The sequence below is a fragment of the Chiloscyllium punctatum genome, chromosome 24, assembly GCF_047496795.1.
Source record: "Chiloscyllium punctatum isolate Juve2018m chromosome 24, sChiPun1.3, whole genome shotgun sequence".
Lineage (NCBI taxonomy): Eukaryota > Metazoa > Chordata > Chondrichthyes > Orectolobiformes > Hemiscylliidae > Chiloscyllium > Chiloscyllium punctatum.
Genome location: NC_092762.1, coordinates 88,267,699 through 88,292,273, shown reverse-complemented (window position 1 = coordinate 88,292,273; position 24,575 = coordinate 88,267,699). Strand labels below are relative to the sequence as shown.

Genomic DNA, 24,575 nt, shown 5'->3' with positions numbered 1-24,575 from the left:
ACTTTCCTTGAGGTACAGGTCCCACACACACTGACTCTCTCTGGGGTACAGTCCCACACACACTGACTCTCCCTGGGGTACAGTCCCACACAGACTAACTCTCCCTGGGGTACTGTCCCACACACACTGACTCTCTCTGGGGTACAGTCCCACACACACTGAATTTCCCTGGGGTACAGTCCCACACACACTGACTCTCTCTGGGGTATAGGTCCTCCACACACTGACTTTCTCTGGGGTACAGTCCCACACACACTGACTCTCTCTGGGATACAGTCTTACACACACGGACTCTCCCTGGGGTACAATCTCACACATACTGACGCTTACTGGGGTATAGGTCCAGCACACACTGTCTCTCACTGGGGTACAGGTCCAACACACACTGACTCTCACTGGGGTACAGTCTCACACACACTGACTCTCTCTGGGGTACAGTCTCACACACACTGACTCTCTCTGGGGTACAGTCTCACTGACTCTCCCTGGGGTACAGTCTCGCACACACTGACTCTCTCTGGGCTACAGTCTCACACACACTGACTCTCACTGGGGTATAGGTCCCCCACACACTGACTCTGTCTGGAGTACAGTCTCACACACACTGACTCTCACTGGCGTACAATCCCACACACACTGACTCTGACTGGGGTATAGTCCCACACACACTGACTCTCTCTGGGGTACAGTCTCACACACACTGACTCTCACTGGGGTACACTCCGACACACACTGACTCTCCCTGGGGTACAGTTTCACACACACGGACTCTCCCTTGGGTACAGGTCCCCCACACACAGACTTTCCCTGGGGTACAGTCCCACACACAATGACTCTCCCTGGGGTAGAGTCCCACACACACTAACTCTCCCTGGGGTACTGTCTCACACACACTCACTGATCCTGGGGTACAGTCCCCCACACACTAACTCTCCCTGGGGTACTGTCTCACACACACTGACTCTCTCTGGGGAACAGTCTCACACACACTGACTCTCTCTGGGGTACAGGTCCCACACACACTGACTCTCTCTGGGGTACAGGTCCCACACACACTGACTCTCTCTGGGGTACAGGTCCCATGCACATATTCTCACTATGGTCTTCTCAATCACCAGTGGCAGACAGAAGAACAACAGCTAATCATAAGCAGGTCTTGGAACAATAAAACAGCAGGGCTGTGCAGTGGATGATTTTAACTTCCCCAATATTAACTGACTCCCTTAGTCAAAGGCAGAATTTATTAGATACATGCAGGAGGGTTTCTTCAAAGATGTAGATTGTATAACCAGGGAAGGGGCTGTACTAGACCCTGGATGAATGAGCCTGGCCAGGGGATTGAAGTTTTAGTGGGGGAGCATTTTGGAAACAGTGATCATAATTTGGTAAGTTTTAAGATAATTATGGAGAAGGATAAGACTAGTCCTTGGGTGAAAGTGCTAAATTGGGGCAAGGCTAATTATAACAGTATTAGGCAGGAACTGGAGAAATCAGATGGCTGTTTGATGGTGAGATTCAGGAGCCCTTGGTGACAAGAAATATTGAAAGTTTAGGCAAAAAGAAGACAGAAGCATATTCCTGAAGAAGGGCTTATGCCCGAAACATCGATTCTCCTGCTCCTTTGATGCTGCCTGACCTGCTGCGCATTTCCAGCAACACATTTTTCAGAAGCATATGTTGTAAGGGTTAGGAAACTGAAAACATACCAAGTCATTGAGTATGAAGGAAGCAGAAAAGAACAATAAAAAAAATTCATAGGGCTAGAAGGGGCCATGAAATGTCTTGACAAGTGGATTAGGGAAAATCCAAGGTGTTTCCTTTGTGTATTAGGAGCAAGAGGGTAGCTCAGGGAAAGGTAGGACATCCAAGGACAAAGGAGGGAATCATATGTGTGGAGCTTGAGGAAGTGGACAAGGTCCTGCATGAATTAATTAACATCAGTATTCACCAAGGGGGAGGGGATGGCCAATAGTAACATCAGTGATATATTGATATTCTAGCGCATGTTGATGTTCAGGAGGTACAAATATGAGGTGTCTTGAAAAGCATTAAAGTCCCCAGGATCTGATGGGATCTATCCCCCAATGAGGGAGGATATTACCAGGCCTTAAGAGATGTTTGTGTCCTTTTCAGTCTCAGGTCAGGTGCCAGAAACTGGAGAATAACCAATATTTTTCCTTTGTTTGATGGTAACTGGGAAATGATAGGCCAGTGAGCATTATGTCAATGGTAGGGAAATTATTGGAAAAGAATTTTACAGACACTGCTTATTCGCATTTGGAAAAAAAGTGAACTTATTCAGGATAGTCAGCATAGCTTTATGTGGAGGACAGATTGTCTCGCAGATTTCACTGAGTGTTTTGAGGAAGTGGTGAAGGTGATTGATTAAAGTGGGACAGTCAATGTTGCTCTGTAGATTTACTAATGCACTTGACAAGGTCCCTTGTGGGAGGCTGGTCCAGAAGATTTAGTGATATGGGATCCACAGTGAGTTGGATACAAAATAAGCTTGGTCAGAGAAGATAGAGGGTAATTGTGGAGGAAAACTTAACTGGTTGGAGGTGATATGGAATGATATTCCACAAGGGTCAGTGCTGGGATACCTGTTATTTGTAGTACGCATAAAATTGATTTGGATGATTGGTAATGGTCTGATTAGTAGGTCTGCAGATAATAGGAAAATTGGTGGAGTTGTGGTTAGTGAGAAAGGTTGTCAAAGGATATAGCACAATAGATCAGTTTAAAAGTTGAGTGGAGAAATGGCAGATGAAGTTTAACCCAGACAAGTGTGAGGTGATGCATTTTGGGAGGTCAAATGCAAGTGGAAAGTATACAGTAAATGGCTGGACCCTTAGAAGCATTGATATACAGGAAGATCTTGGAGTGCAAGTCTGTAGCTCCCATAATGCAAGTGAAGACATTGATAAAGAAGGTACATGGCAAGCCTGCCTTCATCAGTCAGGGCACTGAGTATAAAGGTTAACAACTCATGTTACAACTGGATAAGTTTCCAGTTTGGCCACATTGGAGTGTTGGATGTCGCTGTGGTCACCACATAATATGAAGGACGTGGAGAGTTTGGACAGAGTGCAAAAGAGGTTTACCAGGACGTTGCCTGGAATGGAGTGTGTTACCAAAAGGAGAGGTTGGACAGACTTGTGTTTATGAGAGACTTAGGTAGGGTGGAGAGTCAGTCTTTTTCCCAGGGTAGAAATGTCAAATACAGAGGGCATCAGCTTAAGGTGAGAGGGGGAAAGTTTAAAGGAGATGTGCGAGGTAAGTTTTTTACACAGAGGGCGATAGGTGCCTGGAACATGCTGTCAGGGAAGGTGGTAGAAGCAGATACAATCGCAGAGTTTGGGAGACCTTTAGATAGACACACGATCAGGTAGAGAAAACAGAGACACAGGCCATGCGCAGGTAGATGTGATTAATTTATAATGTCATCATAGTTGGCACAAACCTGGTGAGCCAAAGGAGCTGTACCTGGTGCTGGACAGTTCTATGTTCTATATTCATACACTGAGTCACAGTAGGGTACAGGTCCCCTGCCCCCACCCCCAACACACACACACACACAGACCTTTACTGGGGTATTCTTAATAGCTGCCTCCCTCTTATCCTTATTTTCAGCTGCCACTGTTCAGAATCCCAGCTTCTACTTGTAATGTTTATTCACATTACTGATGTCCGCTCTTGTAATGCTCTGGATCAGTGTGGTGCTGGAAAAGCACAGCAAGTCAGGCAGCATCTGAGGAGCAAGAAAATCGATGTTTCATTAGGAACTCTAATCTAGACTCTGGTTTCCAGCATCTGCAGCCCTCACTTTTGCCTCCTGTAATGCTGTACCCCACCCCCCCCCACTCTCCCCCCAACCCCCCCCACTCTCCCCCCAACCCCACAACCATCACCATTCCTTGTTAAACCATTTCTCTGTTCTGTTTGAGCTGATTCCCTGATTCATGGCTGAATGCTGCCGCTTAGTGGTGTGTGCTGTCATTGCAGGTTGCCCCTTCTGAATACATCAACTTTCCTTCTTCTTGGTTCAAGTTAGAACATAGAGCATAGGACAGTACAGCACAGAACAGGCCCTTCAGCCCACGATGTTGTGCTGACCATTGATCCTCCTGTATGCACCCTCAAATTTCTGTGACCATATGCATGTCCAGGAGTCTCTTAAATGTCCCCAATGACCCTGCCTCCACAACTGCTGCTGGCAACGCATTCCATGCTCTCACAACTCTCTGTGTAAAGAACCCGCCTCTGACATCCCCTCTATACTTTCCTCCAACCAGCTTAAAACTATGACCCCTCGTGTTAGTCATTTCTGCCCTGGGAAATAGTCTCTGGCTATTGACTCTATCTATGCCTCTGTCTTTCTACATTTTCCTTTCTGTCTCCTTTGGTTCCCTCCCTCCCCTTCTCTGTTTCTTCATTCCCCAAACCCTGCTCCAGCATTCAGTGGGATCAAGGCTACTCTGACTATTTCTGCCACTAATCCCCCCCCCCCCGCCCCCAAAACCTTTCACCTCTTTATTATCAATAATCTATCCTTCTCTGACTTAAAACAATATGCAAATCTACTCCTACCAACCTTTCAAGTCAAGAGTCCCTAAGGTTCATCAGTCTTTCTGAAACAAAAAAAAATGTTCATGGATTATAGGCGTCACTGTCTAGGCCAGCATTTATTAACCAGAGGGCACTTAGAGGTCAACCATGTTACTATGGGTCTGGAGTCACATGTCAGCCAGACCAGGTAAATGGACTAGATTGAGTTGGGATATCTGGTTGGCATGGACGGGTTGGACCAAAGGGTCTGTTTCCATGCTGTACATCTCTATGACTCTATTTCCTTCCTGAAAGGACAGTATTGAACCAAATGGGTTTTTACAACAATTGACAGTGGTTACTATTTGCCAATTTCATGTTTTCCCACATTTTGCTCTAGTTCAGCTCACTCAGTTGGTGGGTCAGAGACAGCACGGTGGCTCAGTGGTTAGCACAGCTGCCTCACAGCTCCAGGGACCTGGTTTCAATTCAACCCTCAAGTGACTGTCTGTGTGGAGTTTGCACATTCTCCCCGTGTCTGGGTGCTCCAGTTTCCCTCCACAGTCCAAAGATGTGCATGGTGGGTAGAACATAAAACATAGAAGAATACAGCGCAGTACAGGCCCTTCGGCCCTCGATGTTGCGCCGATCAAAGCCCACCTAACCTACACTAACCCACTATCCTCCATATACCTATCCAATGCCCGCTTAAATACCCATAAAGAGGGAGAGTCCACTACTGCTACTGGCAGGGCATTCCATGAACTTACGACTCGCTGAGTGAAGAACCTACCCCTAACATCAGTCCTATATCTACCCCCCCTTAATTTAAAGCTATGCCCCCTTGTAATAGCTGACTCCATACGTGGAAAAAGGTTCTCACTGTCAACCCTATCTAACCCCCTAATCATCTTGTACACCTCTATCAAATCACCCCTAAACCTTCTTTTCTCCAATGAAAACAACCCCAAGTGCCTCAGCCTTTCCTCATAGGATCTTCCTAACATACCAGGCAACATCCTGGTAAACTTCCTCTGCACCCGTTCCAGTGCCTCCACATCCTTCCTATAGTATGGCGACCAAAACTGCACACAATATTCCAGATGCGGCCGCACCAGAGTCTTATACAACTGCAGCATGACCTCAGGACTCCGGAACTCAATTCCTCTACCAATAAAAGCCAGTACGGCATATGCCTTCTTCACTGCACTATTTACCTGGGTGGCAACTTTCAGAGATCTGTGTACATGGACACCAAGATCCCTCTGCTCTTCCACACTACCAAGTAGTCTACCATTAGCCCAGTAATCCATCTTTTTATTACTCCTACCAAAGTGAATCACTTCACACTTAGCTACATTGAACTCCATTTGCCACCTTTCTGCCCAGCTCTGCAGCTTCTCTATATCCCGCTGTAACCTGCCATATCCTTCCTCACTGTCTACAACTCCTCCGACTTTCGTATCATCCGCAAACTTGCTCACCCAACCTTCTAACCCTTCCTCCAGGTCATTTATAAAAATGACAAACAGCAATGGTCCCAAAACAGATCCTTGCGGAACACCGCTAGTGACGGCACTCCAAGATGAACCTTTGCCATCAACTACTACCCTCTGTCTTCTTCCAGAGAGCCAATTCCTAATCCAAACCTCCAACTCACCCTCAATGCCATATCTCTGTATTTTCTGCAGTAGCCTACCATGGGGGACCTTATCAAACGCCTTACTAAAATCCATATATACCACATCTACCGCTTTCCCCTCATCTACCTCCTTAGTCACCTTCTCAAAGAATTCAATAAGGTTTGTGAGGCACGACCTGCCCTTCACAAAACCATGCTGACTATCCTTGATCACATTATTCCTATCCAAATGTTCATAAATCCTATCCCTTACAATTCTCTCTAAGACTTTGCCCACAACAGAAGTGAGACTCACTGGCCTATAGTTACTAGGATTATCCCTACTCCCCTTCTTGAACAAGGGAACCACGTTTGCTAGCCTCCAGTCCTCTGGCACTACTCCTGTCGACAAAGAGGACACAAAAATCAAGGCCAATAGCTCTGCAATCTCCTCCCTTGCTTCCCAGAGAATCCTAGGATAAATGCCATCAGGCCCAGGGGACTTATCTATTTTCACCCTTGCCAGAATTTCCAACACCTCTTCTCTACATATCTCAAAGCCATCCATTCTACTTATTCGTGCCTCAGTATTCATATCGACAACAATGTCCTGTTCCTGAGTGAATACTGACGAAAAGTATTCATTCAGCGCCTCCCCAATCTCTTCAGCCTCCACACGCAACTTCCCATTACTATCCTTGATTGGACCTATTCCTTCCCTAGTCATTCTTTTATTCCTAACATACCTATAGAAAGCCTTAGGGTTTTCCCTAATCCTACCCACTAAGGACCTTTCATGTCCCCTCCTTGCTGCTCTTAGCTCTCTCTTCAGGTCCTTCCGGGCTACCTTATAACTCTCAATCGCCCCTATTGAACCTTCACGCCTCATCTTTACAAAGGCCGCCCTCTTCCATTTAACAAGGGATTCCAACTCCTTATTAAACCACGGCTCCCTCACACGACCCTTTCCTCCCTGCCTGATAGGTACGGACTTATCAAGGACACTCAATAGTTGCTCCTTGAACAAGTTCCACATATCAATTACGCTCTTGCCTTGGAATCTACTTTTCCAATCCACACATCCTAAGTCATGCCTCAACGCATCATAATTTCCCTGCCCCCAGCTATAACTCTTGCCCTGTAGTACACACTTATCCCTCTCCATCACTAGAGTAAAAATCACCGAATTGTGGTCACTGTCCCCAAAGTGCTCACCTACCTCTAGTTCTAATACCTGGCCTGGTTCGTTACCCAGAACCAAATCCAGTATGGCCTCACCTCTTGTTGGCTTATCTACATATTGTGTCAGGAAACTCTCCTGCACACATTGCACAAACACTGACCCATCTAACGAACTTGAGCTATAGCTTTCCCAATCAATATCAGGAAAGTTAAAGTCTCCCATAACAATCACCCTATTACTGTCACTCTTCTCCTGAATCATCTTCGCAATCCTTTCTTCAACGATTCTAGGACTATTAGGAGGCCTGTAAAAGACTCCTAATAGGGTGACCTCACCTCTCCTATTCCTAACCTCAACCCAAACTACCTCAGATGGCAATTCTTCGTCCATCTTCCTTTCCACCGCTGTAATACTATCTTTGATAAGCAAAGCCACACCCCCCCCTCTTTTACCCCCACCTCTGACCCTACTAAAACATTTAAACCCTGGAACCTGCAACAGCCATTCCTGTCCCTGATCTAGCCACGTCTCCGTAATAGCCACAACATCGAAGTCCCAGGTACCAACCCACGCTGCGAGTTCACCTACCTTATTTCGTATACTTCTGGCATTAAAGTATACACACTTCAAGCCACTCTTCTGTTTACAGGCACCCTCCTTTAAGATTGATGCCATATTCCTAACCTCCCTACACTCCAGGTCCTGCACCCTAAAGCTACAGTCTGGGTTCCCATGCCCCTGCAGAGTTAGTTTAAACCCCCCCCAAGAGCACTAGCAAACCTCCCCCCAAGGATACTGGTGCCCCTCAGGTTCAGGTGCAGACCATCCTGTTTATAGAGGTCCCACCTTCCCCAGAAAGAACCCCAGTTATCCAAGTACCGAAATCCCTCCCTACTGCACCATCCCTGTAGCCACGCATTTAACTGTTCTCTCTCCCTATTCCTCGACTCTCTATCACGTGGCACGGGTAGACTATGCTAACTTGCCCATCCTCTTCAGGGATGTCAAAGCTAAGTGGTTGAGCCATGGGAAATGTGGGGACACAGGGATAGGGTAGGAGGCTGTGTCTGGGTTGGATGCTCTTTGCAGGGTCAATACAGACTCAATAGGTCACATGGCCTCTTTCTGCACTGTAGGGATTCTATCTATATCCCTTCTTGTGGCCTCTTTACAATTTGCTTGAGTTATCAGCAAATTTGGCAAACCATACCCTCTATCCAAGTCTTTTGTATAAATTGTAAGCATTTGAGGTGCCAGCACTGGTCCTGGAGACACACCACTTACTACATATTTTCGACCCGAACATGACTTGGTTCTGCTTCCTGTACCCAGCCAATGTTCTCTCCATGTCACTTTGTTACCCTCTACACCACAAGTTTTTACTGTCTGCAGTGACTTTTCATGTGGTACCCCTTCAAATGTCTTTCAGAAATTCAAAAACAATGCATCCACTGGTTCCCTTTTATTCACAACGTGGTATTTCCTCAATACCTGATTTCTCTTCCATTAAACCATGTAAACACTGCCAGGTTACTTTGGACCTTTGTAAGCACCCTGCTAAAAATGGCTTCTGGAGGTTGGTTAGCTCAATTGGCTGGATGACTGGTTTGTAAAGTGATACCAACAACGATTTATATCCCAGCCAGGCTCAGGTCACTGTGAAGGATTCTCTTTCTGTCCCTCTCCCCTCGCCTGTGACCCCCAGGTTAAACCACCAGCAATGAACCAGCAGCCTCGTGGTCCTCTGGGACTAAGGCAAGTTGACATTTTTATAATGTCTTTATATACCTTTGTGCATTTTCCCTCGGACAGCTGTCAAGTTCCACTAGCTGTAGTTTAGCAGCTTGCAATTTCTTTCTTTCTGTCTGCCTTGATTTCTCAATAATGGAGTTGTATTTGCTAGGTTACACCCTAATAGATCGCATCCCTAAATCCTTGCAATTTGGAAAATTAAAACGGTCACTATCTCACTAGCCACTTCCATAGCTCCGACAATTTGTTCAGGTTCAATCCCACTTCCCGACAGGTTGTAATTGTATTCCCTCCTTACCCTTCCCTGATTTGTCATTTATTCTGTGATATGACTTGTACCCTGCATAGCTAAGATCAATGTGAAATACCTGTTCCATTCACCTTCCAGCTCTTAATTTTCCCTCCTTCTTCCCTTCCTTCACATTCTGTTTATGCATTTTTTCTTTTTCTCTCTTCTTTCTCGGAACTGGACAGCAGGATGTGAGTGAAGGAAATCTCTTCTCCCTGTGTCTCACTTTCTCCAAATGTACACTATCCTTTCTCTAGTTGTGTTTCACACTAGCTGTTGATGCAAAATCCTGTTTCTTTTTTAACCTCAGGCCCTCCCTGTAAACAGGCAGTGATGATTAACTTCTATTTATTCTGATCACTCAGAAACATTTGATTCATTTTAATAACCTGCTTGAGAAATGAATTAGGTTGGTATCCCATGGCACGTGCCTCTTACTTGATGTGGGAGCTCAGGGACATGTCTAACGTTCCTGACCCTTACAAGACGTGTGTCCAGCTGCAGCTCTTGTTTGACCGCATGATGGCTCTGGAGCTGTGGATGGACTCACTGTGGAGCATCCGCGAAGCTGAGGAGGTTGTGGATAACACGTTTAGTGAACTGGTCACACCGCAGGTTAGAGTTACTGAGGGAGACAGTGAATGGGTGACCAAAAGGCAAAGAAAGAGTAGGAAGACAGTGCAGGTGTATCCTGCGGTCATCTCCCTCCAAAACAGGTATACCGTTTTGGATACAATTGGGGGAGATGGCTCACCAGGGGAGGGCAGCAGTTGTCAAGATCATGGCACCGTGGAGGGCACTGCTGTTCAGAAGGGCGGGAAATAGACTCATAGGGCCATAGTCATAGGGGATTCTATTGTGAGGGGAGTAGATAGGCGGTTCTGTGGCCGAAAATGGGACTCCCAGATGGTATGTTGCCTCCCAGGTGCTCGGGTCAGGGATGTCACCGATCGGCTGCAGAGCATTCTAAAAGGGGAGGGTGAACAGCCAGTTGTCTTGGTGCATATAGACACCAGTGATATAAGTAGAAAACGAGATGAGGTCCTGAAAGAAGAATTCAGGGAGCTAGGAGAGAAGTTAAAGGGGAGGTTCTCAAAGATAGTGATCTTGGGATTACTACCAGTGCCACGTGTTAGCTAGGGTAGAAATGAAAAAATAGGCAGGATGAACACGTGTCTTGAGAGATGGTGTAGGAGGGAGGGGTTCAGATTTGTTGGACATTGGGACCAGTTCTGGGGAAGGTGGGACTATTACAAAAGGGATGGTCTACATCTGAACCAGACCGGAACCAATGTCCCTGGGGGAGTTTTTGCGACTGCTGTTGGGGAGGTTTTAAACAAATGTGGCAGGGGACTGGGAACCAGAAGAGAAAACAAGTAGGCAGCGAGGTAGAGACTAGAGACGGTAAGAATTATGAAGATAGCATTAATAAAGGGAAGTATAGGCAGAGAGCAGATGAGCGCTAAAGAACTGATGGCCTGAAGTGCATCTACTTTAAAGCAAGGAGTATAGTGGGTAAGGCAGATAAATGTAGGGCTTGGATTGGTGCCTGGGAGTATGACGTTGTTGCCATCACAGAGACTTGGTTGAAGGAAGGGCATGATAATTAGCAACTGAATGTTCCAGGACATAGACACTTCAGACAGGACAGGATGGGAAGTAAAAGGGGGTGGGGGAGGTGGAGTAGCATTGCTGGTCAGGGACGATATCGCGGCTGTGCTAAAGGAGGACACTATGGAGGGTTTGAGCAGTGAGGCATTATGGGTGGAGCTGAGAAATAAGAAGGGTTCATTTACATTGTTGGGGCTGTATTACAGGCCTCCCAACAGTGAGGGTGAGGTAGAAGAACAAATAGGTAAACAGATTATGGAAAGATGTTGAGGCAATAGGGTAGTGGTGATGGGAGATTTTAATTTTCCCAACATTGGGATACACTTAGTGTCAGAGGTCTGAATGGGGCAGAATTTGTAAGAACCGTCCAGGAGAGTTTTCTAGAGCAGTGTGTCAATAGTCCGATGAGGAAAGGGGCCATATTGGACCTGGTACTGGGGAACGAACCAGGACAGATGGTAGAAGTTGCAGTGGGTGATTTCTTTGGGAACAGTGACCACAATTCTGTAAGTTTTAGAATACTCGTAGATAAAGAAGAGAGTGGTCCTAAGGGAAGAGTACTAAACTGGGCCAAGGCCAATTATATAAAAATTAGGCAGGAGCTGGGAATGTGGGTTGGACACAGCTATTGAATGGAAGTCCACATTTGAGATGTGGGAGGCTTTCAAAGATAGGTTAAAGATAGTGCAGGATAGGCATGTCCTGTTGAAGGCAAAGGATAGGAAGGGCAAGATTCATGAACCGTGGATGACAGGAGAAATTGTACACTGGCCAAGAGGAAAATTGAAGTGTACGTAAGGTCCAGGCAGATAAGAACAGAACGGGCCCTGGAGGAATATCAGGAGAGTAGGACCAATCTGAAATGAGGAATCAAGCAGGTTAAAAGTGGTCATGAAATAGCTTTAGTGAGCAGAATTAAGGAGAATCCCAAAGCATTTTATTCTTATATAAGAAGCAAGTGGGTAACTAGAGAAAGGATTGGTCCACTAAAGGATAACGAAGGAAGGCTGTGTGTTGAACCTGAGAAAATGGGTGAGATTCTACTTTGCATTAGTGTTCACTGAGGGGAGGGACATGATGAATGTTGAGATTAGAGATAGAAGTTTGATTAGTCTGGATCATGTTGACATAAGTAGGGAAGATCTGTTGGATAAGCTAGAGGTTATTAAGGTGGACAAATCCCCAGGACCAGAGGGAATCTATCCCAGGTTGCTGAGGGAGGTGAGAGAGGAAATGGCTGGGGCCCTGACAGATATCTTTGTAGTATCCTTAAACACAGGTGAGGTGCCGGAGGACTGGAGGGTTGCTCATGTTGTCCCCCTATACAAGAAGGGCAGTAGGAATATTCCGGGTAACTACAGACCAGTGAGCCTGACGTTAGTGGTGGGAAAGTTGCTGGAGAAGGTACTGAGGGATAGGATCTATTTATATTTAGAAAAGAATAGGCTTATCAATGATAGGCAACATGGTTTTGTGCAGGAGAGATTGTGCCTTATCAACTTAATAGAGTTTTTTGAGGAAGTGGCCAAGTTGATAGATGAAGGAAGGGCTGTTGATGTCATATACATAGACTTTAGTAAGGTTTTTGATAAGGTTCCCCATGGTAGACTAATGGAGAAAGTGAAGTCACATGGTGTGCAGGGTGTTCTAGCAGGTGGATAAAGAACTGGTTGAGCAACAGGAGACAGAGAGTAGTAGTTGAAGGGAGTTTCTCAAAATGGAGAAAGGTGACCAGTGGTGTTCCACAGGGATCAGTGTTGGGGCCACTGTTGTTTGTGATATACATAAATGATCTGGAAGAGGGCACTGTTGGTATGATCAGCAAGTTTGCAGATGACATGAAAATTGGTGGGAGTAGCAGAAAGGATAAGGGACTGTCAGAGAATACAGGAGGATATAGATAGACTGGAGAGTTGGGCGGAGAAGTGGTAGATGGAGTTCAATCCAGGCAAATGTGAGGTGATGCATTTAGGCAAGTCTAATTCTAGAGCGAATTACACACTGAATGGAAGAGCCTTGGGAAAAGTTGATGGGCAGAGAGATCTGGGAGTGCAGGTCCAATGTACCCTGAAGGTTGCTGCACAGGTGGATAGAGTGGTCAAGAAGGCATATAGTATGCTTGCCTTCATTGGATGGGGTATTGAGTATAAGAGCTGGCAAGTCATGTTAAAATTGTACAAGACGTTGGTTCGACCGCATTGTGTACAGTTCTGGTTGCCACATTACCAAAAGGATGTGGGCGCTTTGGAGAGGGTACAGAGAAGGTTTACGAGGATGTTGCCTGGTATGGAAGGTGCTAGATATGAAGAGAGGTTGAGTAGGTTAGGTTTATTATCACTAGAAAAAAGGAGATTGAGGGGGGACCTGATTGAGGTCTACAAAATCATGAAGGGTATAGACAGGGTGGATAGAGACAAGCTTTTTCCCAGGGTGAAGGATTCAATAACGATAGGTCACGCTTTCAAGGTGAGAGGTGGAAAGTTTAAGGGGGATACACGTGGCAAATACTTCACACAGAGGGTGGTGGGCGTTTGGAACGCATTACCAGCAGAGGTGGTAGAGGCAGGCACGGGAGATTAATTTAAGATGCATCTGGACAGATACATGAGTAGGTGGGGAGTAGAGGGATACAGATGCTTAGGAATTGACCAATAGGTTTAGAGAGTACATTTGGATCGGCTCAGGCTTGGAGGGCCGAAGGGCCTGTTCCTGGGCTGTAAATTTTCTTTGTTCTTTGTTATTTATCCCAGTGGGAATCATGTGACTTTGGGCAGTGGGATTATAAGTGAAAGATTTCAAGGAGTTAGTTGATATTTCTGTTGCTCCCTCTGACGTCACTAAGGGAAGGTTATTGATGATGTCATCGATAATGTGAGTGGGGTCTTTTATGATGTCAAGTCTTGTTGCCAGCTGAAGCAGCCAATCAGAACAACCAGTGGGTGAGGCTCTGGAATGGGATCAGTTAAACCCCAAGGTTTTCAAATCAGTGGCAGAGAGTGGGCCATTAACAGGAGCCTGAGGGTAAGTGATACCACACCAAGCACTTCATGCCTCTGACAAGGGAAAAGGCAGACTGGACTTATCAAAGTGTGACTGGATAAAATTAATCAACCAGTGACTGTTCTGATGAAGAGTTATATTAGACTTGAAATGTTACTTCTATTTTCTCTTCATAGTCGCTGTCAGATCTGCTGGGTTTCTCCAGCAATTTCTGTGTTTTCAGGAGCATTGCCTGAGTTTCTGGATTAATACGTTAGGAATAATTCCACTACACCATCCCCTCCACATGTTAATGATCTGCAAGCATCAGTGTGAGATTCACAATTGTTGCCGATCTATGTCAATGTTTTCGATGTGGGGGCCAACCTTTCCAAGGTTGGAGATGACACCAAAACTCATGAAAGGACAAATTCTGAGGAGGGTGTAAGGAATTGGACAGGATAGATAAATGAGATAGAACATGGCAGATGGAGTTTAATGTAAATAAGTGTGAAAGTATTTATTTTAGTAGAAAAATCAGAAAAGCAGAATATGTCCTGAGAGGTTGGTGAGTGCAATCCAAAGGGATCGTGGACCCTTGCCCACCAAAAATGAACATGCAGGCAACTAGAAATGCAAATGATATGTTAACCTTCATTTTATGGTGATTGGGATACAGGAGGAAAGGTGGCTTGTTGCAGGTGTGTAAATCCTTAGTGAAAGCTGTACTGTGTACTGTCTGGTTCCTTTGTCTAAGGAAGGATACACTTGCCATAAAGGGAGTTCAATAGAGGTTTGCCAGATTAATCCCTGGGATAGCAGCATTGTCCAATGGGGAGAGATTGAGGAAATGGGATCTGTATTCCCTGCAGTTTTGAAGAATGTGAAGTTAACTTATTAAAATTCCTAAAACTAGATTATGTCGCCTGGTTCCAGAGGGGACCATGGCAACACATCCTATCTACATCGGCCCTGTCACACCCTGTAAGAGTTTTTGTAATTAGCAGGTGTTGTGGAGTTGAAGGCGTGTACTGTACCTTTAAGAGAGAGTGAAAGTTGAAAACCTGGCAAGCCTGTCATGTGACTGAGTGCAGGCACAGAGTGTGCTGGATAATTTGAAGATATAATATTTGAGGTAATATTTCACAACCATTCAAATTCAACCAATCACTTTAAATTATGCCCCAAGATACTAAACCCAATTGAAAGTGAATTTTACTGTTTGACAACATCAAACCAATGAGATGATCCAATGCTTTGGGGTATAAAAGCAGGCATTTTGGAAAGTTAGCCGGAGAAAGAGCACCTTCTGCCATTGAGCGACTGCTATTCAAAAACGTTCCCTCTGAAAGCTGCCTTTATCATATGAAACACCTTCACAGCAGAAGAACCACAGACAACCCAGGGAAAATCTACCGACACAGCTGGCTGGACTTATAACTTGATTTTTTTTTGTAATTTAATAGGGGCTTTATCGGATCAGTATATTGTTAGAGAGTGAGAGGTAGATAAATTGTTAAGACAAAGGCTTCCAGTGTACATGCTTGTTGTTTAATGTTCTCTTCTGGAATTAAAGAATAAATTGTTAATTTATGTCATAATAAATTAATATCGTAAAATCCCTTGTTGTAGAGAAACCCAAGGACGATCAGGGAACTGAGGAATTAAAAGAAAATTACCCTAGTTTTTTCCCGGAGTGTGAAGTAACAAGATCCCACTGTCATAAGTCACAGCATGAAGTAAAAACTGAAGAGAAAGATGAAGGAGTTGAGGTTCAGTTTGTGGACACCCTGTCTGATGTAATGGTGCAGGAAAAACCTGAACAGGCAGAGGATCAGGCAAAAGTGTTTGGTAGCTCAGTGGTTAGCACTGCTACCTCACAGTACCAGGGACCCGAGTTCGATTCCAGCCTTGGGCAACTGCCTGTGTGGAGTTTTCACATTCTCTCCGTGTCTGCGTGGGTTTCCTCCTACTGTCCAAAGATATGCAGGCTGTGCTAAATTGCCCGTAGAGTTAGATGCATTAATCAGAGGTAAACATAGGGGAATGGATATGAGTGGGTTACTCTTCGGAGGGTCAGTGTGGGCTTGTTGGGCCAAAGGGCCTATTTCCACACTGTAGGGAATCTAATCTAATCTAATGGACTTGCAATAGCAAGACGAGATAATAGAAGATATGTATATTGATGTGTACACAGAAAAGGAAGCAGAGAATATTCCAGAGGGTTATTATCTGAAAAATTGAATCCTAATGCAGAGATGGGGACCACGGCAGGTTAGTGCAGAGGAGAAACGGGCCGAAGTGCACCAGATTGTGTTGCTGGTAGCGTAGAGACAGGAAGTGACACGGTGAACACATGAACTACCTGTAGGAGGTCACCTAGGGGTAAAAAAGACTCAGGATAAGGTACAAAAACATTTTTATTGGCCTGGAATGCACAAGGATGTTGTTAACTTTTGCCGAATGTGTCATACATGCCAAATGGTAGGTCAGCCACAGGCAGTAATAAAACCAACACCTCTGTCACTAATTCCTGCATTTGAAGAACCTTTCATGCAGGTTATAATTATTGTGTAGGTCCCCTCCTGAGAACTAAAAGTGGGAACCCATACGTCGTAACCATGATGGATGTGTTTACCAGATTTCCGGAGGCAATTCCATTACGGACTATCAAAGTAAAAAAGGTGGTAGAGGAGTTAGTAGCTTTCTTCACACGGTATGGGCTACCCAGAGAGATTCAGTCGGACCAAGGGTCAGATTGTACTGTCAGGATGTTTAAGGAGGTTATGGATAGCTTAGGTATACAGCACTTTAAATCCAGAGCACATGATCCTGGATCCCAGGGAGCTTTAGAAAGGTGGCATCAGACCCTGGAGACCATGTTGAGAGCAAACTGTCAGGATAACCTGAATGATTGGGATAAAGATATCTCATTCATATTATTTGCCATTCGAGATGCCCCAAATGAATCTACTCAGTTCGCTCCCTTTAAAGTGAGAGAGCCTTTGAAATTAATGAAAGAAAAATTGACAGGACTAAAGTTGGAGATCTCATACTCAGATTATGTATTGGAGGTGAGGGAGAGATTAAATCGAGTAGATGAGTTAGCTAAGCAGCACCTAAAAAGGGCACAGTGTAGAATGAAGCAGGTGGCAGATAAAAGCCCTGAGACTCGGACATCTTCCCGTGGAGATGACATGTTAGTACTGTTACCAGTGATAGGAGATCCCTTCAAAGCCAGGTTTAGTGGTCCCTATCAAATTGAGAAAACGTTGAGTCAGGTGAACTATCTAGTAAAGATGCCAGATAGAAAAAAAACGATATTGGGTATGTCATGTGAACATGGTTAAACCTTATTATAATGGAGAGAAGGAACTGGACAAACAGGTATTAGTTACTGTCCTGCAGAGTAAGGAATCAAATCCAGATGTTGTGGAATTTGATGTGCTTCAAAATACATTAACAATGAGGAAGTCCTTGAGGAGTGGGTTAGGTTAGTGAACTATCTGTCTCAGGAGCAAAGAACCCAGCTGAAAGGTTTGTTGCAGCAGTATGAGGACATATGCAGGAATAAGTTAGGGAGGACTAATGCTATTGTGCATGCAGTAGACTTGGGGAATGCTGTTACAATAAAACAACACCCCTACAGGCTTAATCCATTCAAAGCCATACAAGTCCAGAAGGAGGTGGAGGCAATGCTCAACGATGATATCATGACACGGAGTCAGACCAACTGAAGTTCGCTGATGGTGTTATTTCCCAAACCGGATGGGACTCAATGATTTTGCAAGGACTATCAGAAGGTCAACACCATAACAAAATTGGACTCATACCCAATACCAAGATTGGAGGACTGTATTGAGAAAGTCGGACAAGTCAGTTACATCACCAAGTTGGATTACTGTGTGGTTATTGACAAGTACCTTTATCAGAGAAAGTGAAAGAAATTTCTGTATTTGTAACCCCAAATGGGGCTATGTTAATTCAAAGTGATGCCCTTTGGAATGAAGAATGCACCTGCCACATTCCAAAGACTCATGAACAGAGTTGTGGCTGGGTTAACAAACTGTGATGTAGTGGATGATGTAGTGATCTTTAGTAAGTCCTGGAAAGATCACATGGTACAGTTGGCAGGGCTCTTTGAATGACTGCGAGAAGCAAAACTGGTGATAAACTTAAATAAAACTGAATTCGCGAAAGCAGAGGTGACATTCTTGGGACATAACATTGGCCATGGAAAGTTGACCCCAAGGAACACAAAAACGAAGGCCATCAAGGAATTTCCCCAACCAACCTTGAAAAAAGAGGTGCTTTGATTTTTGGGACTAAGTGGATTCTACCAGACTTTTGTTCCAAACTTCAGCAGCATGGTGGCACCGTTAACAGATTTACTGAAGAAGAACACAAGATTTCAGTGGGCAGAACCATGTCAGGAGGCATTTGACAATTTAAAAGCAGTATTAACCACCACACCAGTTTTAGCCACACCAAACATTTTGAAACCCTTCAAAGTTGCAATCGATTCTAGTGACATAGGAATTGGAGCTGTCCTCGTACAGGAAGATGATAATTGAATTGAACTGCCAATTGGTTACTTTTCAAAGAAACTCAACACCCACCATAGAAAATACTCCACGATCGAAAAGGAATTATTGAATTTGGTGCTGGCTTTACAACATTTTAATGTTTATGTCCTGAACAATGTGTCAGAGACAGTTGTGTCCACGGATCACAATCCTCTTGCATTCTTGGAACGATTGACAAGAATATGAAGAATATGAGAATATTTTGTTGGAGTCTTATGTTACAGACTTTTAATTTACATTCATATGTTGCAGGTCATAAGAATGTAATAGCAGATGCGTTATCACGGATTAAGTAATAATGCAAATGAATAGATACTAATGATATCATATATATATATATATATATATATATGGGCATAAGTTAATATGAACTTAGATGAATCTCCTATGTATGTAATGGTAATGTGGTTGAGAAACAGAAAGGAAAATGAAGCCATATTTTCATTATGATGGTTCATTTTCATTTCTGAAGGTGGAGGTGTTGTGGAGTTGAAGGCATGTACTGTACCTTTAAGAGAGAGTAAAAGTTGAAAAGCTGGTAAGCCTGTCATGTGACTGAGTGTAGGCACAGAGTGTGCTGGATAATTTGAAGATGTAACATTTGAGATGTAGCTCAGGTAATGGGTTGTTTTCACAACCATTTGAAATCAACCAATCAATTTAAATTATGCCCCAAGATACTAAACTCCAATGGAATATGAATTTTACTGTTTTGAGAAAACCAAACCAATGAGATGATCCGATGCTTTGGGGTATAAAAGCAGGCATTTTGGAAAGTTAGCCGGAGAAAAAATACCTTCTGCCATTGAGCAACTGCTATTCAAAAAACATTCCCTCTGAAAGTTGCCTTTTCCAAATGGAACACCTTCGCAGCAGAAGAACCAAAGATAACCCAAGGAAAATCTACAGACACAGCTGGCTGGTTTTATAACTTGATTTATTTTTGTAATTTAATAGGGGCTTTATCGGATCAGTATATTGTTAGAGAGTGAGAGGTAGATAAATTGTTAAGACAAAGGAGGCTTCCAGTGTACATGCTTGTTGTTTAATGTTCTCTTCTGGAATTAAAGAATAAATTGTGGAATTTGGGAGTTCTCAGTCTCTCATATTTTAACAGATTACGAGACGCGGTGAGCTTTTCTGGGTGTCTGGTTTAAATTAGCAGAAGGGTTTACCTTATCACCAGAGGAAAATAACTCCATCACTTGTGAACAAAATTATTATTTAACAAATGGCACAAAAATGTTGAATTACTAATTTAATAGTATATGACTTATACAAATGATTTAGATGTGAATAATGGAAGTTTGGTCAGTAAGTTTGCAGTAAATAGTGTGCCGGACAGTGAAGAAGATTGTTTCAGTGTACAACGGGGACCTTGATCAGATGGGCCAATGGGCTGAGGAGTGGCAGATGGAGTTTAATTTAGATGAATGTGAGATGTTGCATTTTGGTAAGGCAAATCAGGGCAGGACGTACACACTTAATGGCAGGGTCCTGGGAAGGGTTGTTGAACAAAGAGACCTAGGGTTTCTACTGCATAGTTCCTTGTACGTGGTCGACAAGATGGTGAAGAAAGTGTTAGGCACACTTACCTTAATTAGTCATTACATTGAGTACAGGAGTTGGGAGGTCATGTTGCAGCTGAACAGGACATTGGTTAGCTCACTTTTGAAATATTGTGTGCAATTCTGGTCTAAGTGAGGACTGCAGATGCTGGAGATCAGAGCTGAAATTCTAGTCTCCCTGACATAGGAAGGATGTTGTGAAACTTGAAAGGGTTCAGAAAAGATTTACAAGGAGGTTGCCAGGGTTGGAGGATTTGAGCTATGGGGAGAGGTTGAAGAGTCTGGGGCTGTTTTCGATGGAGCGTCGGAGGCTGAGGGGTGACCTTATAGAGGTTTATAAAATCATGAGGGGCATGGATAGGGTAAATAGACAAAGTTGTTTCCCTGAGTTGAGGGAGTTCAGAACTGGAGGGCATAGGTTTAAGGTGAGAGGGAAAGATTTAAATAGGACCTCAGGGGTACCTTTTCCACACAGAGGGTAGTGAGTGTATGGAATGAACTGCCAGAGGAAGTGGTGGAGGCTGGTACAATTACAACATTTAAGAGGCATTTGGATGGGTATATGAATAGGAAGGATTGGGAGGGATATGGGCCAGATGCTGGCAGGTGGGACTAGATTGGGTTGGGGACTAGATTGGGTTGGGGACTAGATTGGGTTGGGATGTCTGGTCGGCATGGACGGGTTGGACTGAATGCTCCGTTTCTGTGCTACGTGACTCCAAACACATATTCATCACAATGAAACAGACAAAGACAAACTGTTTGACACAAGTATTATGAATGGTAAAATAGTTAGGGAAAATAAATGCTGTCGATTAAAATCCAGATCACAAGGATGGGGCTGTTGTTTCTAACAGTTCTTTTGATTTTAATGGTGGTGGCACAAAGTTGTCCATAGAGCATTGTTCAATCTTTGCTTCAACATCCTTGTTTTGGAATTTTTTTCTCTCGAGTCTCTCAGATTTTTTGGTTTTCTTTGCTCAGAGAGATGTTCCCAATTTGCAGCCTTCTGGAAATCTCTGAGTGCTCTATTGTAGCTCGGCCAATCCACGAGTTTTTATTAGGGAAGTTTCTTAACTCAAAGGCTCTGGTCCCTTTCTGTCTCATAAAGTATTCACCTCTTTCCAAATGTAACAGCTTTCTGCAGCGATATGTAGATCTTGAAGTTGCAGAAAGAAAACTCTGGATAGAAATGTCCAGCTTCTATTTTCCAGCTGACATTGGTCCTTTAAGTTGTTAAAATTGTTCTTTTATTCCATCAATATTCCCAGTATTATTTTAAATACTCACCCACACTGTGATGACCATTTGCTGTTCAAGTGCTCTCTGCATATGGACATTGGGTCATTATGGCACAGAAGGAGGCCATTTAGCCCATCAAGTCTGTGTTTAATCTCCACACAGCAATCCATTCAGTCCCATTTACCCCCAGTCCTGCACATTTATTTCCTTCAAGTGCCCATCAACTTTCTTTTAAAATCATTTCTTTCCTTCCACCGTCCCCATAGGCCAGGAAATTAATTCCAGGGAATTACCACCCACTGAGTAAAAAATGTTATTCCTCACAAACCGCATTATTGTATGTGAGTGTGTGTTTGTGTGTGGGTGTGGGTATATGTGTGTGTGGGTATGTGTCTGGATATGTGTGTCTGTGTTTGGGGGGGTGCATGTATGAGAGAAACAGAGAGAGAGTTGAGCTCAGAGAATGAATGTTGTTGGAGTGGAGTGTTGCTGAGAGAGTGTGAACTCAGCAATTGATTCATTTTCATCCTGCTCTCAACTCACAGCTGGTCCCTCCAGGAATAAACAATGAAATACATTTGAGAGCTTCCTCAGTTGAAGGAACTACCCAGGACACAATTTTGTGCTTGTAACCTTTCCTTGTTGATGATTCAAATATCCTGCTGGCCAGACTCCTACACTGTACCCTCTGTAAACTTCCTCAAAGATCCAATCTCCATGTCCTAACTCATACCCTCCTATTCACCCATTATTAACCTACATTCACTCCCTGTTAACATTTATATTTTTAGATTCTAATTTGTGTTTCCAAAACCCTCCATTGTGTCACCCTCTCTCAATCACTCCAACATCCTCCAGCCCCACACCCCTCCCCATCTCTGTAACCTCCTACAGCCCCTATACCCCCTCCCTATCTCTGTAACCTCCTACATCCCCATACCCCCTCCCTATCTCTGTAACCTCCTACAGCCCCTACAATCCCTCCCTATCTCTGTAACCTCCTACAGCCCCTATACCCCCTCCCTATCTCTGTAACCTCCTACATTCCCATACCCCCTCCCTATCTCTGTAACCTCCTACAGCCCCTACAATCCCTCCCTATCTCTGTAACCTCCTACATCCCCATACCCCCTCCCTATCTCTGTAACCTCCTACATCCCCATACCCCCTCCCTATCTCTATAATCTCCTACATCCCCATACCCCCTCCCTATCTCTGTAACCTCCTACAGCTCCTACACCCCCTCTCTATCTCTATAACCTCCTATAGCCCCTACACCCCCTCCCTATCTCTGTAACCTCCGACAGCCCCTACACCCCCTCCCTATCTCTATAACCTCCTATAGCCCCTACACCCCCTCCCTATCTCTGTAACCTCCTACAGCCCTATACCCCCTCCCTACCTCTGTAACCACCTACAGCCCCTACACCCCCTTCCTATCTCTGTAACCTCCTACAGCCCTATGCCCCCTCCCTATCGCTGTAACCTCCTACAGCCCCTACACCCCCTCCCTATCTCTGTAATCTCCTACAGCCCCATACCTCCTCCCTATCTCTGTAAACCTCCTACAGCCCCACACCCCCTCCCTATCTCTGTAACCTCCTACAGTCCCCACACCCCCTCCCTATCTCTGTAACCTCCTACAGCCCCTACACCCCTCCCTATCTCTGTAACCTCCTACAGTCCCTACACCCCCTCCCTATCTCTGTAACCTCCTACAGCCCCTACACCCCCTCCCTATCTCTGTAACCTCCTACAGCCCCTACACCCCTCCTTACCTCTGTAACCTCCTACAGCCCCACACCCCCTCCCTATCTCTGTAACCTCCTCCAGCCCCACACCCCCTCCCTATCTCTGTAACCTCCTACAGCCCCTACACCCCCTCCCTATCTCTGTAACCTCCTACAGTCCCTACACCCCCTCCCTATCTCTGTAACCTCCTACAGTCCCTACACGCCCTCCCTATCTCTGTAACCTCCCACAGCCCCTACACCCCTCCTTATCTCTGTAACCTCCTACAGCCCCTACACCCCCTCCCTATCTCTGTAACCTCCTACAGTCCCTACACGCCCTCCCTATCTCTGTAACCTCCTACAGCCCCTACACCCACTCCCTATCTCTGTAACCTCCTACAGCCCCTACACCCCTCCTTATCTCTGTAACCTCCTACAGCCCCTACACCCCCTCCCTATCTCTGTAACCTCCTACAGCCCCTACACCCCCTCCCTATCTCTGTAACCTCCTACAGTCCCCACACCCCCTCCCTATCTCTGTAACCTCCTACAGTCCCTACACGCCCTCCCTATCTCTGTAACCTCCTACAGCCCCTACACCCCCTCCCTATCTCTGTAACCTCCTACAGTCCCCACACCCCCTCCCTATCTCTGTAACCTCCTACAGTCCCTACACGCCCTCCCTATCTCTGTAACCTCCTACAGCCCCTACACCCCTCCTTATCTCTGTAACCTCCTACAGCCCCTACACCCCCTCCCTATCTCTGTAACCTCCTACAGTCCCTACACGCCCTCCCTATCTCTGTAACCTCCTACAGCCCCTACGCCCCCTCCCTATCTCTGTAACCTCCTACAGCCCCTACACCCCCTCCCTATCTCTGTAACCTCCTACAGTCCCTACACGCCCTCCCTATCTCTGTAACCTCCTACAGCCCCTACACCCACTCCCTATCTCTGTAACCTCCTACAGCCCCTACACCCCTCCTTATCTCTGTAACCTCCTACAGCCCCTACACCCCCTCCCTATCTCTATAACCTCCTACAGCCCCTACACCCCCTCCCTATCTCTATAACCTCCTACAGCCCCTACACCCACTCCCTATCTCTGTAACCTCCTACAGCCCCTACACCCCTCCTTATCTCTGTAACCTCCTACAGCCCCTACACCCCCTCCCTATCTCTATAACCTCCTACAGCCCCTACACCCCTCCTTATCTCTGTAACCTCCTACAGCCCCTACACCCCCTCCCTATCTCTATAACCTCCTACAGCCCCTACACCCCCTCCCTATCTCTATAACCTCCTACAGCCCCTACACCCCTCCTTATCTCTGTAACCTCCTACAGCCCCTACACCCCCTCCCTATCTCTATAACCTCCTAGAGCCCCTACACCCCCTCCTTATCTCTGTAACCTCTTCCACTTGGAGACACTGTCTCAGGATACTGGCTAAACCATTTCGGA

At 45.2% G+C, this 24,575-nt stretch overlaps 1 protein-coding gene across 1 annotated transcript in view; it reads left to right on the top strand.

Annotated features, from left to right (window-relative positions):
• LOC140494828 (uncharacterized) overlaps positions 1-24,575 on the top strand; it is a 57,422-nt gene that overhangs the window by 29,845 nt on the left and 3,002 nt on the right. The window lies entirely within an intron of this gene.